This window comes from Pelodiscus sinensis, chromosome Z (genome assembly GCF_052426305.1).
Source record: "Pelodiscus sinensis isolate ZL-2025 chromosome Z, ASM5242630v1, whole genome shotgun sequence".
Taxonomy (NCBI): domain Eukaryota; kingdom Metazoa; phylum Chordata; order Testudines; family Trionychidae; genus Pelodiscus; species Pelodiscus sinensis.
This window is the reverse complement of record NC_143085.1, coordinates 6,710,941-6,729,180: the sequence shown is the minus strand read 5'-3', so window position 1 is coordinate 6,729,180 and position 18,240 is coordinate 6,710,941. Positions and strand designations below refer to the sequence as shown.

General features: G+C 52.9%; 1 non-coding gene across 1 annotated transcript; it reads left to right on the top strand.

Moving 5' to 3' along the window:
* The first annotated feature begins 5,057 nt into the window (after window positions 1–5,057).
* On the top strand, window positions 5,058–5,243 carry LOC112546816 (U2 spliceosomal RNA). The gene has a single exon (XR_016348396.1). It is a non-coding gene; the product is annotated as a U2 spliceosomal RNA (small nuclear RNA).
* The last annotated feature ends 12,997 nt before the right edge of the window (window positions 5,244–18,240 follow it).

Here is an 18,240-nt window from a genome sequence, read left to right as displayed (position 1 = left end):
CCACATGCTCTCATGTGCACAGGCCAAGCCAGGAGTGTGCCCAGTTCCTCACCTCCCACCTCCTGCAGCCTGTGTGTACAGTGGCCGTGAGTCAAAAGGGTGACAGAGCTCATCTCATCCGGCTCCTCTTCTTCCTTCCCCTGGGAGGGCAACCATCCTGAGTCCGCTATGTGGGGGACTGCGCCGCCCCCTAGGATGCAGTCCAGCTCCTGAAGAAAGGGCAGGTGTGGGGGTCTGCCCTGGAGCGGAAGCTGCGCTCTCAGGCCCTGGTGTATGCCTGGTGGAGCTCCTTCACTTTCATCCACACCTGCTCCTGGGTGCACTTGTGCCTTCGTTGGCCAGGGGCTCAGCCATCCAGCATAGACATCTGCATTCCTGGGTTTGGTACGGGGATCCTGGAGGTTTGCCTCCTTGCCCCAGACCTCAATGAGATCCAGGATCTCTGCACCAGACTAGGGAGGCGTGTGCCTCCGTCAGGCCTATGCAGGCTCCAGGGGGTGCTGGCGTACTCCCTGGGAGCTGTGGAGGGCTGGCTGGGAGCAGGAGACTGGCTCATTTTTCTAACCATTGAGGCAATGGCAGCAGCTGAGTGGCTCAGGGCTGTCAGGGCCTCTTGTCTGCCACAAGCCCTTTCCCCTGAAGCTGCAGTTTTAAGGGCTCCAGTGGAAGGAGGCACTAGAGTTTGGCTGAGTGGAGACAGAGCGGCCAGCAGGAGACCTTGGGAAGGGCTGGAGGCCCCTTCTTTTGAAATAACTGCAGCTGTCCTGACTACACACCCCTTCTTCAAAATAGCTATTTCCACTGAGGCGTTATTCCTCGCAGAATGAGGTTTACCAACGCTGAAAGAAGCCGCCTGTCGTTTAGAAATAATGTTGAAATAACTCACTTGCCGTGTAGACGCTCGCTCTATTATTTTGAAATAACGACCGTTATTCCAAAACAACGTTGCTGTGTAGACCTACCCTAAGTGCCTGGAGCAGGTTGTTGCTGGGGTTAAATGGGGGTGAAACTAGACTGTTTGCCAGACTTCGCATGAGAAATCTCAGTCCAGGCAGTGTTAAGCAGCGGAGTTCAGTAAATAATGCCCTTTTATTGTGATTAGTGTGCAGCATGTAGAGAAAGTTACTGCTCATATCCCAGCAAAAACACCCCAGGACTCTTCCTCCAATACCTAATGTATGGGGCATACCCTGCCAGAGTTCAGATTCTTCATGTAAACTAACTCAAGGCAGAGGGTATTGGCAAAGCATGCAGGTCCAATCACTCGAGCACCACTAGCAGGAACCCCAACCCTTCCGCACAAAGAGCAGGAGAGAGAGCTTGGAGCCTCTCAGCTTTCTGGAAGACCCCACCTAACATTAAAGGCTAATTGCTGCACCTCCCCCACTCATAGCAAGAGTGGGAGGCACACAAGGCCCAGTTTTCTCGCTTGGGGAGTTCTATAAATAGTCAATATGGTAGCCAATGACCTCACCACCAGCACCATCATGGCAGGGTGCTGCACTCTGTGGTCCTGTGTTAATGGGGGAGAATTACGCTGGAACATAGGGTTTCTGTAACAGACTAACTCGGCTATCCCCTGAAGCTCAGCCCCTAGAGGTAGGTATGGGGGCGTTTCCAGGAACCTCACTGTAAGCGTAAGAGAGCAACCTGAGCCTTGTGGGCTGTGCTCTGGCCGCTCCCGGATCAAGCTTGCATACATTTTCTTTTGCTGCAAGAGTTAACAGTGAAAGACTACGTCACAGGAAGTGGGTTGGTTTATGCAATTTAGGAGTCTGTGTCAGCAACCAGGAACAGCAGCAAGAGGAACCAGATTGAACGAATTCTCACTTTTTTGAACAGAATTGTGTGTTGAGTTCACTTTGAATTATTAGATTAGAGTCATGTGGCGGGGGCATTGTCACTTAGAGATTCATAGTGATCAAAGTCTCGTTGACGGCGCTTGGTCCCTGTCTTCCTGTCTCCCTGTCCGGGAGCTCCTCGTCGTGATGTGGAGAGCTCTCGGACAGGGAGGGCTGCCTCGATTTTTAGCGTATTGGTATCGCTTCTCGGCCTTTTGGCTAAGATCAAGTGTAGTGGGGTGTGGGGCCCCGGATGTAGACGGCCAATGGGGTGGTTATCTGGGTAGCGGATGGGGGTTTGGTGGCGGTGCTCATTCTGGGGTTGAACTGGTAGTTTAAGTGGGTTGGATTTGGATATGGGTTCGGTAGGGTGAGCATCGCACCATTGGTTGGATTGTGGGGGCGTACGCAGGGTCAGTGTGCCTGGGAGTGAATGCGGGGATCATGGGACCAATTGAGTGGGCTGTCCGTTGTGGGAGGGCAAGCGTGCCTGGTTTACGACTTGGAGTCGGGTGAAGGTTCTAGTGGTCTAAATTTTGGGGAGCGGGAGGGGAGGTACAATTCAATCATACATACATACATACTTAAACCTACACAGTCACACTCGCAGTTATTCCTCCATATGTACGGGACAGGAGTTGGATAGTGGAATGGCCTAGGGGGGTAGGGTAGGGGGGTTAGTAGGGGCGGGGAGTCTAGTGGTTGGGGGGGTACTGACACACCCATATTAATCAGACCTATGCCTATGCCCCGGGTGTCCGCCGGCGCATCACCAGGAACCCCACCCAACAAGACATAGCAACATACCTCAGCGGATCACTGGAGGCAGAGTTTGGAAGGGAAGGAGGCGACCTCTCCTCCCTCTGGTCCCGCGCCCGTGTAGCCACTCGCCGTCTCAAGAAGCGACTCGGCTGCCACTGGAGCTGGGACGAGGCCCGATCCACTCTTGGCTTTGTCATCCCCCACATCGGCTCAGAAAGACGCACCACCATCACCCCACAAACCAGGAAATTCATCGAAAGACTGCTCAAGACGTCCCTGCGCCGCCACTACATACACAATCTAAAACAAAAACCGGACCAGGGCAGGGTCTTTGAAGTGAGCAGCCGGTGGGACGCCAGCAACCATTTCATGCAACGAGGCAACTTCACCCGCTTCGCAGACTGGCGCTTCATCCATAGAGCGCGCCTCAACTGCGTCCCCCTCAACGCGGCCATTCGCCATGGGAACCGGGATAAACGCTGCAGGCGGTGCGGTAACTACGACGAGACCCTTCTCCACGTCCTCTGCGGTTGCACGACCCACTCAACAGCCTGGAAACTACGCCACAACGCTATCCAAGCCCGTATAGTGAAGGCGCTCCCCCCAACACTTGGCACGGTGCTCGAGGACGCCGTCATCCCAGGGTCAAACTGCTCCCTCCGTCCGGACATTGTGATTACTCAAGAAGAAACTAAGAAAATCACAATGATCGAGGTGTCCGTCCCCTTCGAGAACCGGCCAGCTGCACTCCAGGCGGCCCGCTTAAGAAAAATCGTAAAATACTCCGGGCTGGTGGACACTTTACGGGCGCAAGGTTACACGGTGGACCTCTACGTCCTGCTAGTGGGGGCGCTGGGCTCCTGGGACCCCAAAAATGAGGCAACCCTGGAGGCGTGTAACATCGGGAAAAAATACGCTAACCTGATGCGCCGCCTGATGGTGTCAGACACTATCCGGTGGTCCAGAGACATTTACATCGAACATGTCACTGGCCACCGCCAATTCCAACCCCCAGAACCACAGCCCACCTGAACCCCAAGGCCCAATTAGAATAGCAATGTGTGCCACCATCCCCCCCTCCCCCCTCCCCCGTGTGCATGTAGTTGTTGAGTGAGTCCAATTGTCTAGGTCCAGCAACCTCCCTCACCCCTCTACGCCCCCCGCCCCCCATAACTCTGCCACTACCTCCATCCCTACCCTAACTTCCCCTACTAATACCTAATATATACATTATAAAAAAAATAAAAAAAAAAAAACCCGGGTGTGTAACACGTCCTGACCAAGAGGACACGGATGCAGCTGAAGAGGACGCCGCGGGACCCACTCCTGTCTCCGGAAATACTCCCCTGGTAACCAACCTCTTAACCCTTGTGCTTCGTCTCTCGGCGCCGATCCTGGGCCCGTATCCTGCCCCGCCTGGTCAGTCATTTCTCTCCACTTTCAACTTATCCACCATTTACTTGCTCAGGGGGGTCTCCTACCCCCCTCCAGGCGGGAGCAACAACGGGGACCAGGATACGGTAATAAGGGAAGCCAAGGGACACGGAATTCGGGGAACTGAAGGTCTACTATGCTTATGCTTACACATTCTCAACACAGAACCAGGAGCAGATCGTGGATTACACCCGGGGCATAGGCATAGGTCTGATTAATATGGGTGTGTCAGTACCCCCCCAACCACTAGACTCCCCGCCCCTACTAACCCCCCTACCCTACCCCCCTAGGCCATTCCACTATCCAACTCCTGTCCCGTACATATGGAGGAATAACTGCGAGTGTGACTGTGTAGGTTTAAGTATGTATGTATGTATGATTGAATTGTACCTCCCCTCCCGCTCCCCAAAATTTAGACCACTAGAACCTTCACCCGACTCCAAGTCGTAAACCAGGCACGCTTGCCCTCCCACAACAGACAGCCCACTCAATTGGTCCCATGATCCCCGCATTCACTCCCAGGCACACTGACCCTGCGTACGCCCCCACAATCCAACCAATGGTGCGATGCTCACCCTACCGAACCCATATCCAAATCCAACCCACTTAAACTACCAGTTCAACCCCAGAATGAGCACCGCCACCAAACCCCCATCCGCTACCCAGATAACCACCCCATTGGCCGTCTACATCCGGGGCCCCACACCCCCTTGTTTCCATTCACTTTGGGCTTCTAACTAGCCACACTCCAAACCCCCCCGCCCCAAGCCTCCCCCTCCCTCAGGAACTAACTACTCTTTGCACCCCTCAACGAAAGGCCTAAGTCATCGTTCCAAAGGAGGAAGGCATCCCACCAACGGGCCCCCCCGGGGGGGGCCCAAACGCCCCACCACGGGCCATAAACCCAGGCCCCCAGGGCATAGATCCCCCCTACCACCGTACCTCAAGCCGGCTACCGGATGTACCCATTCTCTCAGTCCTACTTGTTACTCAAAATTGTCTATCATAATTTATGTATTGTTTGTCTTTAAAAATTCTCTAAATAAACGTCAATCTGTTCTTATCAGTTTAATATCTGATACGTCCTCTATCTGAGGACTATATATTAAATGGATTTTTGGAACAGGGAGATGGAATAGGAGCTTGCTCCATCCACTCCACGCATCGACCTGGTATTGCAGTACCTCCAGGAACGGTGCACCTCCCCTCGGGGAGAATACTGTGGTTACAAAAAATAGAATTGGTTTCACTAACAAGGTTAACTGTGTTGCACAGCATCTACCTACAAAACGTCTCTCGACATCAGCAATAGCTAAGAGGAATAAGATGGAGTGCCACCGAGACACAGTGGAGAAGAAATCAGTTGTATTTTCTAGTAGACAATCCACCCTAAATAAATAGCAAATAGTCCTGGAGCTCCTTAAAGAATAACAAAACACGTAGGTGGGATCGTGAGCTTTCATGGGTACAACCCACTTCTTCAGATGAATGGCGTAAAGCAGTCCAGTTTGCAAACAGCAGAGAGAGAGGGGATGGGGAAGGAAAGAGAAGGGAAGCAATGGAGAGAAAAATGCTGTCAATTAGAGTGTCCATGCTAAATGAGGCAAATAGAGTTGGCTATAAGTATTCTTTGCATTTTATGTCATTAGTACGTGGAAAGCAGCTGCCTATCCAAAGCGTCAAAACTTGTAAATGAAACCCAGTTCTGTCGTTTCTCTCTCCAGAGGACTTGTGAAATTACTTTGAAATAATACAGACACTTTTAGACCCATTAATGAGTGCCCGGGCAAGTTGAAATGTTCCCCAGCTGCTTTCCATCTGAGGCAGGTATTAATATACAGGCACATGAAAAGAAGGGAGTACCAATCAAGAGGAAGGCCAGCGATAACGAGTTCAATTCAGTCAGGGAGGATGTGGCCCGCTTCTAGCAGCTGATGTGGAGGTGTGAACACCAAGAGAGGAGAAACTGCTTTTGTAGTTGGCTAGCCATTCACAGTCTTTGTTCAATCCTAAATTGATAGGATCAAATTCACAAATGAATTGTAGCTCTGTAGTTTCTCTTTGGAGTCTGTTTTTGAACTTTCTTTCTTGCAGGATGGCTATTTTTACATCTGCTAGTGTGTTTCCGAGGAGACTGAAGAGTTCTCTTACGGGTTTTTGTAGGTTACCATTCCTGATATCTGATTTGTGTCCGTTTATTCTTTTACGTTGGGACTGTCCAGTTTGGCCAGTGCATATGGCAGAGGGGCATTGCTGGCCCATGATGGCGTCTATTACATTGGTAGATGTGCAGGTGAATGAGCCCGTGATGGTGCGGCTGACGTGGTCAGGTCCTGTGATGGGGTTGCTGGTGCAGATATGTGGGCAGAGTTGGCACCGAGGTTTGTTGCAGGGACTGGTTCCTGAGTTAGAGTTTCTGTGGTGCGGTGTGTAGTTGCTGGTGAGAATTTGCTTCAGGTTGGCGGGTTGCCTGTAGGCAAGGACTGGCCTGCCTCCCCAGGTCTGTGAGAGCGAGGAATCATTGCCCAGGATGGGTCATATATCACTGATGATGCGTTGGAGAGCTTTTAGCTGGGGACTGTAGGTGATGGCCAGTGGTGTTCTGTTGGTTTCTTTGTTGGGCCTGTCTTGTCTCATAAAAGAAGGTGAACTAAAAGAAGGCAGTAAGTGGCTGCCAGAGATTGTCAACCTCCAATTTTTGCCAAAACATCCCCGATTTGTTCCCCACCCCTACGAGGAAGTGAAAGGAAAGGAAACGAAAAAACAACCACAACAACAACAAAAAGGAGGGCCACCGTGGCACTGGGAACCCGAATTCTAGCCCAGAACCAGAAGGCTGCTCTGGTGGGCAGACCAGCTCAGCAGCCAGAGAGGCGACTTCCCTGGAGAAGGGAGTGTCAGAGGTTGGCCTGCATTTAATACCTCGGATCAGATAGAGGCAGCAGAAACTAGTTCACGAGAATTTGGGCTAATTGGCCCAGTGAGGAAAAATTTGGGGACAAGATCAAGCTGAAGACCCCAGATAAGACAACATTAGGAAGGAGGTGACAGAAATAGAGTCCTGGTGAAAGGGAAAACCCAGGGGTCCGGACCATACTTCATCATGAAGTAGGATCTCCTATCCTGGGTCACCTCCATAGAGGGAAGGTGGTACAGCAGCTCATAGTACTTCAGAAGCACCAGGAAGCCATATTAAGCCTTGCCCGCAGTCATCTGTTTGGGGAAGGGGGCGGGGGAGATCTCGGGGTAAGAGACCCAAGCACAGATCCTACAGAAGGTCTTTTGGCTGGGAGTACATGAGGATGTACGCTGGTATTGCACAGCATGCCCTGACTCTTAGCTGCACAGCCGTCGGACCCACGTGCAAACACCGTTCATGCCCCTCCGTCATAGAAGTCCCATTGGAGCATATTGCCATGGACCTGCTAGGACATTTAGAGAAAAGATGTGAGGTCACCAGTATACCCTGGTCATCTTAAACTACGCAACCTGGTACCCCGAAGCTATACCACTGCGGAATACATCCTCAAAAACAATAGCGAAAGCATTATTAGAAATCTTTACCTGGTTGGGACTACTGAAAGATATATTGACAGACCAAGGAACCCCATTTACATCAAAACTGAGCAAGAACCTCTGCATACCATACCATACCTCTGTAGCCATACCATAAGGACCTGTGTCCGAACCCTAAGGACTGGTTGAAAGGTTCAATCGAACCCTCAAAGCTATGATACAGAAACTAGTACGTCAAGATTGGAAGGACTGGGATACACTGCTACTTTCCCTGATGTTCGTTAGCCAGGAGGTACCTCAGGCCTCTATCTACTGGATTCTCACCTTTGAACTATTATATGGACACCACCCTCGAGGCATCCTGGATATTGGTGAAGAATTCTGGGAGGCAGAACCTAATACAGGGAAGAACATAAGTGAGCATGTCTTGCAGATGAGAGAGGAAATAGCCTGAGTCCCTCCCATTGTACAGGAACACATGAAAGGCCCAGGAGGCCCAGCAAACTCATTACAACTGCCAGGGAAGAGTTTGACTTTTCCAGCCAAAGCATTGAGTAATAGTGGTGGTGCCCAGGGCAGAGAGCAAGCTTTTGGCCCAATGGCAGGGGCATTATGAGTTGGTAGAAACTATGGGGGAGAATCAGCTATAACATAAGGCAGCCAGGATGCTGGAAAGAGTAATAGGCTTGTCACATGAATCTCTTCAAACCATGGTATTCCAGAGAGGTGTGTGTGGTCAAGCAGGACTCTCCAAACCAGGAAGATACCTCACACGATCAAGTCAAGATATCCCCTTTCCTGACATCACACCAAAAGAGTGTTGGTTGATCATCTTGATTACCTCATCGGGATGTGTTTTCAACTAAGCCAGGCTGAAGGACTGAGGTATATCACCACATTACCAGAAACCTTGGCGTCAAAATTACACTGAGACTCTATTGGGTCCCTGCTGAAAAGAGGGAAGGTGTTATGGCTGAAGTAGAGAGGATGTTGGAGTTGGGATTCATTGAGCTATCCCATAGTGAAAGGGGTAGCTCAATTGTTTCTGTGCCAAAGCCCAATGGTACCACTTGGTTCTGGAATGACTTTCAGCTGTTGAATGAAATATCCTAGTTTGACACATACCCTATACCCCGTAATGATGAGTTAGACGACTGCTTGGGCACCGTCCCTTTTTTGACAACCCTAGATTTAATGAGGGGGTATTGGCAGATTCCCTGGGGCAAAGAAGCAAAAGAAAAATCTGCATTTTCTACACCGAACGTCTTATTTAAATATTCTGTTCCCCCTTTCAGACTACATGGGCTCTTCTGCCGGACCATGAACACCTTTAGCGTATGCAGCACAACAAAGACGACGCGAGAGTATCCGGATGGTATTTGATCCTACAACCCTTCCAGTACTACACCTGAGGACTTATTTCAATATACTGTCCCCCCTTTCGGACTACATGGGGCTCGTGCCACCTTTCAACACCTCATGAACAGCTTCCTATGCCCCTATGCGGGTTACGTGGCAGCATTCCTCAACAACATCATGATTCATACCCCAATTGGGAGACTCATCTAGAAAACTGGAAGCGGTGATGAATACCCTAAGACAGGTCCGCCTTATGGCTAACCCAGCCAAGTGCGCCCTGGGACTTGGTAATGCGAAATACTGCAGCTATATTGTAGGAAGAGGAATGGCGTAACACCAGGTGAATAAGCTGGAGGCCATTCAGAACTGGCCTCGGCCCAATAGCATTCCTGGGTATGGTGGGGTATTATAGATGGTTCGTTCCCTATTTTGCCACCAGAACAAGTCCCCTGACAGATCTGATAAAAGCCCTGGGTCCTGATACGGTGAAGTGGACTGAAGCAGCCGAAAAGCTGTTTGCTGGGCCGACGATTTACTCTTCCAACAGACCATGAATGCCATTCATGCAGAGCACTAGCCACTACAAGTCTCAGCAGCTGGATGGGGTGGGGAAATGCACAACCCCTTAAACTCCATGCATCCGAAGAAGTGGGCTGTGCCCACGAAAGCTCATGATAACAACCTACATTTTTGTTGAAACAGAAACCAGGACTATGTAGCACTTTAAAGACTAACAAGATGGTTTATTAGGTGATGAGCTTTTTGTTAGTCTCTAAGGTAGGTGTTGCAGGACTATTTGTTGTTTTTCAAGTTTCTCCACAGTATTGTCAGTGGGCCCTAGAGGGCACCATGCACCTTCTCCAAACCTGGAGTATCGGTCAAACTCACCCCAGGAAAGGAGAAAACAGGGTGGCTCTTGAAATGAAATACAATACAATTAAATTAAATTAAAATTAAATGTGGCTGCCTCCACAATCGGCATTTGTCTCCATGTAAATATCAAGCTGCCCCCTCCCAGAGAGAGAGCAGGGAACCAAAGATTAAATTCTTACCGACTCCAAAGTTGTGTGGTGCTTGTGGATCCGCTACATGTCTCTGCAAAATATTCAGAGGTTGGGGCCTGTTGTTCTTAATGCTCCACCTCAAACCGAAATTACACCTACTGCACATGTGTGTTCTGTCTCTAAGGCTACGTCTACACGGCAGGTTTATTTTGGAATAGGCAGTTTCAGAAGAAATATTCCGAAACAGCTTATTTCAAAACAGAGCATCTACACACCCAAAGCTTACGGAAATAGCACTGAGCTATTGGATGGATTAGACGCTAACCCGCATTTAAGGCCACCCTTGTTCTAGAATCTGATTTGTCAATTTTATATGTGTTCACATTTTTTTGATTGTATCCCTTTGGTATATATGGCCATGCCACTTCTCTTCCACAATTTTGATCTGGCCCACGAAAACTAATAAACCATCTTGTTAGTTTTTAAAGCACTGCATAGTCCTCTCTTTTGTTTCAGCTACACCAGCCTAACACGGCTACATCTCTATTACCTCCTAGAGGGACAGCAAAGCCTCTTCTCTTGTCTGCTGCGGTTGCCCTTGCAGACACCTCAGCTCTTTAGCCATGGAGCTGGAGCTGCCTCTGGGGAGTCTACGGCTATTGCAGCAACTCATGCAGCAGTTTCTGCAGGCTGCCTCCCAGGCCCTGCGGGATCCCAACCCGCAGCTCTGCTTGAAGACCTTCCTCTGCTCTCTGCAGGTGCGGTTCATGCTGCTGAAGCGCACCCGCCCTCCCCTGCACCCTGTGCATGGCCACTTCTGGCGTCTGGACACCAGTGCTGACCGGTTCGTCATGGAACAGGGGGGCGACCAGCAGTAGCGCCAGAATTTCCGGAGGAGGGAGGACACCTTTTTGGAGCTCTGTGACCCTCACGTGAGACATGCCAACTCCGTCCAGAAGCAGGCTGCCATCGCCCTGTGCAAGCTCGCCAAGCCGTACAGCCATTGATCCGTTGGGAACTAGTTTGGCGCAGGGAGATTAACCGTCGGGGCCGGGGTCATGCAGATACGGCGCGCTCAGGCTCGTGTCCCAGGAAGGGAGTGGACTCTGGAATGGGGTTCCCTTGGGATAGGGGGAATGCTGGTGGTACAAGCCCCCTCCCTGGGAGGTGTTTTCAGGCCTGCGCTCACAAAGCCCTGCCAGGGGACGGAGTAAGGGGGAGGTTTGCTCCTGGGATGTGTGTGTGGGGTGGGGGAGAATGGGAATTTGGGTTTGGGGGCCTCCTGAGGGCTCTGGCCACCCTCTGTTTGTCTGTCTCCAGGTGGTACAGGCCATCAACACCATCCTCCTGTGCAAGGTCATCCGTGACACCATTGTCGCCAGCTTTGCTGCCATGGGCTTCCCCAAATGTGGGAGGGGGGATTACTGATGGCACCCACAGCTGCATCCGGGCCCCTGACCGCCGGGCATCTCTCTACATCAACTAGAAGGGATACTTCTCGATGGTCCTGCAGGCCGTCATGCACCACTAGGGCCAGTATTCGGACACCGATGTTGAGTGGTGGGGGAAGGCGCACGACACCCGCGTGTTCTGGAAGCTGCACGCCTAAACTTTTTCCTGCACGCCATCAGGGTCGGGGACGTGGACATGCCCATGTGCATGGTGGGCAACACAGCCAACCCTCTCTTGCTCTGGCTCATGAAGCCCTACACCAGCCACCTTGACCCCTCCACGTAACAACAATTTCTGGCTCAGCAGGGACTGCATGGTGGTGGAGGCCACTCTCAGGCATCTGAAAGTGCGGTCCAGATGCCTCCTGACCTGGCTGGATGTCAGGAAGCGGAACATCCCACACAGGGTGGCAGTGTGTTGTGTGCACCCCAATATTTGTGAACAGAAGGGGGAGACATTTCTACCAGGGAGGGGGGCAGAGGCTGAGCGCATCAGCAAGGCCTTCAAGCAGCTGTGCACGGCTGCCTTCTGGCAGGCCCATCAAGGCACAGTACACAACCAGGAGGCCCTGAGGGAGAGTTTCTTACAAGGACCCCAGTGCTACTCTTCCCAGGGCCTCCCCACTAGGGGTCTGTGCCTAGCCCCTCTCTGCCTTTCCTCCCAACTCATCCCCTGCAGAGACAATCAAACAGACTTTTTTTTTGTTAAACAAACTCTGTATGGTTTTAATCTGGGGTCAAAATAACTGGGGAGGGATTGGGGAAAGAACCTGGGAGAGGGGAGAAGAGCGGGAATGGGGGGGGGGATGAAAACCTTGGAGGGGAGAGGAGCAGCTCAAGGATGAGGCTGGTAGTGGTACCTGGCTCTGGGGATCCCAGCACCATGGGTGTGGTGGCCACAGCGCAGGGAGGGAATGGGCTTGGGGAAGAAGCAGGAGGAGCCGGGGAAGGATCAGGGGCAGGTGCGGAAGTGAGAGCAGGTGCAGGCCACATACTGATGACCAGGGCTGGCACAGCCGCGCACGTGGTGCGGCCCTGATCCAGCATCTCCCGCTAGCTGTCTCCCTGCAGCTGAAAGTCTTCCTGAAGCCTGCGGTCGAAGGTCTGCTCTATGGACAGTGTGCCGTGAGGTGCTCCCTCTGGACGTCATCCCTAGGTCTCCAGTGCCTGCGGGTCCCTCGGAACTGCCCCGGGTGGTGTTGACCGCCCCCCTCTCGCAGCTGGCCTGGCGGTGGAGAATAAAGAGAGACGGTCAGACATCCCAGCCTTGCCCTCCTCCCTGAGCCAAGCGAGCGTTGTCGGCTCAGACGATGGCGATGTGCTTGGCGCAAGGCCCTGTGCGCTCTGGCCAGGGGGCCCTTTCCTGCAGGGGAGGGAATCCTCACTACCCGTCTGCCCCAGAGACAAGCAGTCATGTGAAGATGCTGGGCAGGCCAGGATCATGCGGGCAGGAGGGGGGACCACAGGTTGGCTGGGCTTCCCTCTGTGCCACCGGGTTGAGCAGTGGCGGCACCCCACAGGGAGAGGACTTGTACCACTGCCCACTGGAGGGCGCAGGTGTGTGTGAGCGGCAGATGCTCCTGCACCTCGCTGCTCTGTCCCCGGGAGCAGATGCTGCCCGGAGAGGGCAGGCATGCTGTGTGCCGCGCAGTACTGCTGTGTGTGTCCCCCTAGCCTTCTTCTAGTGGTGGCTTGTGGAGAGGCAGTGTCCCACCCCGGTGTCACGAGTATGGCAGGCCTCTCCAGACACCCTGTGGGGAGGGGTCCTCTGGTGCAGCCTTCTGGGGCTGTGCGCCCTGGAGTGTCGTGCCACCTGCACCCACATGCTCTCATGTGCACAGGCCAAGTCAGGAGTGTGCCCAGTTCCTCACCTCCCACCTCCTGCAGCCTGTGTGTACAGTGGCCGTGAGTCAAAAGGGTGACAGAGCTCATCTCATCCGGCTCCTCTTCTTCCTTCCCCTGGGAGGGCAACCATCCTGAGTCCGCTATGTGGGGGACTGCGCCGCCCCCTAGGATGCAGTCCAGCTCCTGAAGAAAGGGCAGGTGTGGGGGTCTGCCCTGGAGCGGAAGCTGCGCTCTCAGGCCCTGGTGTATGCCTGGTGGAGCTCCTTCACTTTCATCCGCACCTGCTCCTGGGTGCAGATGTGCCTTCGTTGGCCAGGCGCTCAGCCATCCAGCATAGACATCTGCATTCCTGGGTTTGGTACGGGGATCCTGGAGGTTTGCCTCCTTGCCCCAGACCTCAATGAGATCCAGGATCTCTGCACCAGACTAGGGAGGCGTGTGCCTCCGTCAGGCCTATGCAGGCTCCAGGGGGTGCTGGCGTACTCCCTGGGAGCTGTGGAGGGCTGGCTGGGAGCAGGAGACTGGCTCATTTTTCTAACCATTGAGGCAATGGCAGCAGCTGAGTGGCTCAGGGCTGTCAGGGCCTCTTGTCTGCCACAAGCCCTTTCCCCTGAAGCTGCAGTTTTAAGGGCTCCAGTGGAAGGAGGCACTAGAGTTTGGCTGAGTGGAGACAGAGCGGCCAGCAGGAGACCTTGGGAAGGGCTGGAGGCCCCTTCTTTTGAAATAACTGCAGCTGTCCTGACTACACACCCCTTCTTCAAAATAGCTATTTCCACTGAGGCGTTATTCCTCGCAGAATGAGGTTTACCAACGCTGAAAGAAGCCGCCTGTCGTTTAGAAATAATGTTGAAATAACTCACTTGCCGTGTAGACGCTCGCTCTATTATTTTGAAATAACGACCGTTATTCCAAAACAACGTTGCTGTGTAGACCTACCCTAAGTGCCTGGAGCAGGTTGTTGCTGGGGTTAAATGGGGGTGAAACTAGACTGTTTGCCAGACTTCGCATGAGAAATCTCAGTCCAGGCAGTGTTAAGCAGCGGAGTTCAGTAAATAATGCCCTTTTATTGTGATTAGTGTGCAGCATGTAGAGAAAGTTACTGCTCATATCCCAGCAAAAACACCCCAGGACTCTTCCTCCAATACCTAATGTATGGGGCATACCCTGCCAGAGTTCAGATTCTTCATGTAAACTAACTCAAGGCAGAGGGTATTGGCAAAGCATGCAGGTCCAATCACTCGAGCACCACTAGCAGGAACCCCAACCCTTCCGCACAAAGAGCAGGAGAGAGAGCTTGGAGCCTCTCAGCTTTCTGGAAGACCCCACCTAACATTAAAGGCTAATTGCTGCACCTCCCCCACTCATAGCAAGAGTGGGAGGCACACAAGGCCCAGTTTTCTCGCTTGGGGAGTTCTATAAATAGTCAATATGGTAGCCAATGACCTCACCACCAGCACCATCATGGCAGGGTGCTGCACTCTGTGGTCCTGTGTTAATGGGGGAGAATTACGCTGGAACATAGGGTTTCTGTAACAGACTAACTCGGCTATCCCCTGAAGCTCAGCCCCTAGAGGTAGGTATGGGGGCGTTTCCAGGAACCTCACTGTAAGCGTAAGAGAGCAACCTGAGCCTTGTGGGCTGTGCTCTGGCCGCTCCCGGATCAAGCTTGCATACATTTTCTTTTGCTGCAAGAGTTAACAGTGAAAGACTACGTCACAGGAAGTGGGTTGGTTTATGCAATTTAGGAGTCTGTGTCAGCAACCAGGAACAGCAGCGAGAGGAACCAGATTGAACGAATTCTCACTTTTTTGAACAGAATTGTGTGTTGAGTTCACTTTGAATTATTAGATTAGAGTCATGTGGCGGGGGCATTGTCACTTAGAGATTCATAGTGATCAAAGTCTCGTTGACGGCGCTTGGTCCCTGTCTTCCTGTCTCCCTGTCCGGGAGCTCCTCGTCGTGATGTGGAGAGCTCTCGGACAGGGAGGGCTGCCTCGATTTTTAGCGTATTGGTATCGCTTCTCGGCCTTTTGGCTAAGATCAAGTGTAGTGGGGTTTGGGGCCCCGGATGTAGACGGCCAATGGGGTGGTTATCTGGGTAGCGGATGGGGGTTTGGTGGCGGTGCTCATTCTGGGGTTGAACTGGTAGTTTAAGTGGGTTGGATTTGGATATGGGTTCGGTAGGGTGAGCATCGCACCATTGGTTGGATTGTGGGGGCGTACGCAGGGTCAGTGTGCCTGGGAGTGAATGCGGGGATCATGGGACCAATTGAGTGGGCTGTCCGTTGTGGGAGGGCAAGCGTGCCTGGTTTACGACTTGGAGTCGGGTGAAGGTTCTAGTGGTCTAAATTTTGGGGAGCGGGAGGGGAGGTACAATTCAATCATACATACATACATACTTAAACCTACACAGTCACACTCGCAGTTATTCCTCCATATGTACGGGACAGGAGTTGGATAGTGGAATGGCCTAGGGGGGTAGGATAGGGGGGTTAGTAGGGGCGGGGAGTCTAGTGGTTGGGGGGGTACTGACACACCCATATTAATCAGACCTATGCCTATGCCCCGGGTGTCCGCCGGCGCATCACCAGGAACCCCACCCAACAAGACATAGCAACATACCTCAGCGGATCACTGGAGGCAGAGTTTGGAAGGGAAGGAGGCGACCTCTCCTCCCTCTGGTCCCGCGCCCGTGTAGCCACTCGCCGTCTCAAGAAGCGACTCGGCTGCCACTGGAGCTGGGATGAGGCCCGATCCACTCTTGGCTTTGTCATCCCCCACATCGGCTCAGAAAGACGCACCACCATCACCCCACAAACCAGGAAATTCATCGAAAGACTGCTCAAGACGTCCCTGCGCCGCCACTACATACACAATCTAAAACAAAAACCGGACCAGGGCAGGGTCTTTGAAGTGAGCAGCCGGTGGGACGCCAGCAACCATTTCATGCAACGAGGCAACTTCACCCGCTTCGCAGACTGGCGCTTCATCCATAGAGCGCGCCTCAACTGCGTCCCCCTCAACGCGGCCATTCGCCATGGGAACCGGGATAAACGCTGCAGGCGGTGCGGTAACTACGACGAGACCCTTCTCCACGTCCTCTGCGGTTGCACGACCCACTCAACAGCCTGGAAACTACGCCACAACGCTATCCAAGCCCGTATAGTGAAGGCGCTCCCCCCAACACTTGGCACGGTGCTCGAGGACGCCGTCATCCCAGGGTCAAACTGCTCCCTCCATCCGGACATTGTGATTACTCAAGAAGAAACTAAGAAAATCACAATGATCGAGGTGTCGGTCCCCTTCGAGAACCGGCCAGCTGCACTCCAAGCGGCCCGCTTAAGAAAAATCGTAAAATACTCCGGGCTGGTGGACACTTTACGGGCGCAAGGTTACACGGTGGACCTCTACGTCCTGCTAGTGGGGGCGCTGGGCTCCTGGGACCCCAAAAATGAGGCAACCCTGGAGGCGTGTAACATCGGGAAAAAATACGCTAACCTGATGCGCCGCCTGATGGTGTCAGACACTATCCGGTGGTCCAGAGACATTTACATCGAACATGTCACTGGCCACCGCCAATTCCAACCCCCAGAACCACAGCCCACCTGAACCCCAAGGCCCAATTAGAATAGCAATGTGTGCCACCATCCCCCCCCTCCACCCTCCCCCGTGTGCATGTAGTTGTTGAGTGAGTCCAATTGTCTAGGTCCAGCAACCTCCCTCACCCCTCTACGCCCCCCGCCCCCCATAACTCTGCCACTACCTCCATCCCTACCCTAACTTCCCCTACTAATACCTAATATATACATTATAAAAAAAAAAAAAAAAAACCCGGGTGTGTAACACGTCCTGACCAAGAGGACACGGATGCAGCTGAAGAGGACGCCGTGGGACCCACTCCTGTCTCCGGAAATACTCCCCTGGTAACCAACCTCTTAACCCTTGTGCTTCGTCTCTCGGCGCCGATCCTGGGCCCGTATCCTGCCCCGCCTGGTCGGTCATTTCTCTCCACTTTCAACTTATCCACCATTTACTTGCTCAGGGGGGTCTCCTACCCCCCTCCAGGCGGGAGCAACAACGGGGACCAGGATACGGTAATAAGGGAAGCCAAGGGACACGGAATTCGGGGAACTGAAGGTCTACTATGCTTATGCTTACACATTCTCAACACAGAACCAGGAGCAGATCGTGGATTACACCCGGGGCATAGGCATAGGTCTGATTAATATGGGTGTGTCAGTACCCCCCCAACCACTAGACTCCCCGCCCCTACTAACCCCCCTACCCTACCCCCCTAGGCCATTCCACTATCCAACTCCTGTCCCGTACATATGGAGGAATAACTGCGAGTGTGACTGTGTAGGTTTAAGTATGTATGTATGTATGATTGAATTGTACCTCCCCTCCCGCTCCCCAAAATTTAGACCACTAGAACCTTCACCCGACTCCAAGTCGTAAACCAGGCACGCTTGCCCTCCCACAACGGACAGCCCACTCAATTGGTCCCATGATCCCCGCATTCACTCCCAGGCACACTGACCCTGCGTACGCCCCCACAATCCAACCAATGGTGCGATGCTCACCCTACCGAACCCATATCCAAATCCAACCCACTTAAACTACCAGTTCAACCCCAGAATGAGCACCGCCACCAAACCCCCATCCGCTACCCAGATAACCACCCCATTGGCCGTCTACATCCGGGGCCCCACACCCCCTTGTTTCCATTCACTTTGGGCTTCTAACTAGCCACGCTCCAAACCCCCCCGCCCCAAGCCTCCCCCTCCCTCAGGAACTAACTACTCTTTGCACCCCTCAACGAAAGGCCTAAGTCATCGTTCCAAAGGAGGAAGGCATCCCACCAACGGGCCCCCCCGGGGGGGGCCCAAACGCCCCACCACGGGCCATAAACCCAGGCCCCCAGGGCATAGATCCCCCCTACCACCGTACCTCAAGCCGGCTACCGGATGTACCCATTCTCTCAGTCCTACTTGTTACTCAAAATTGTCTATCATAATTTATGTATTG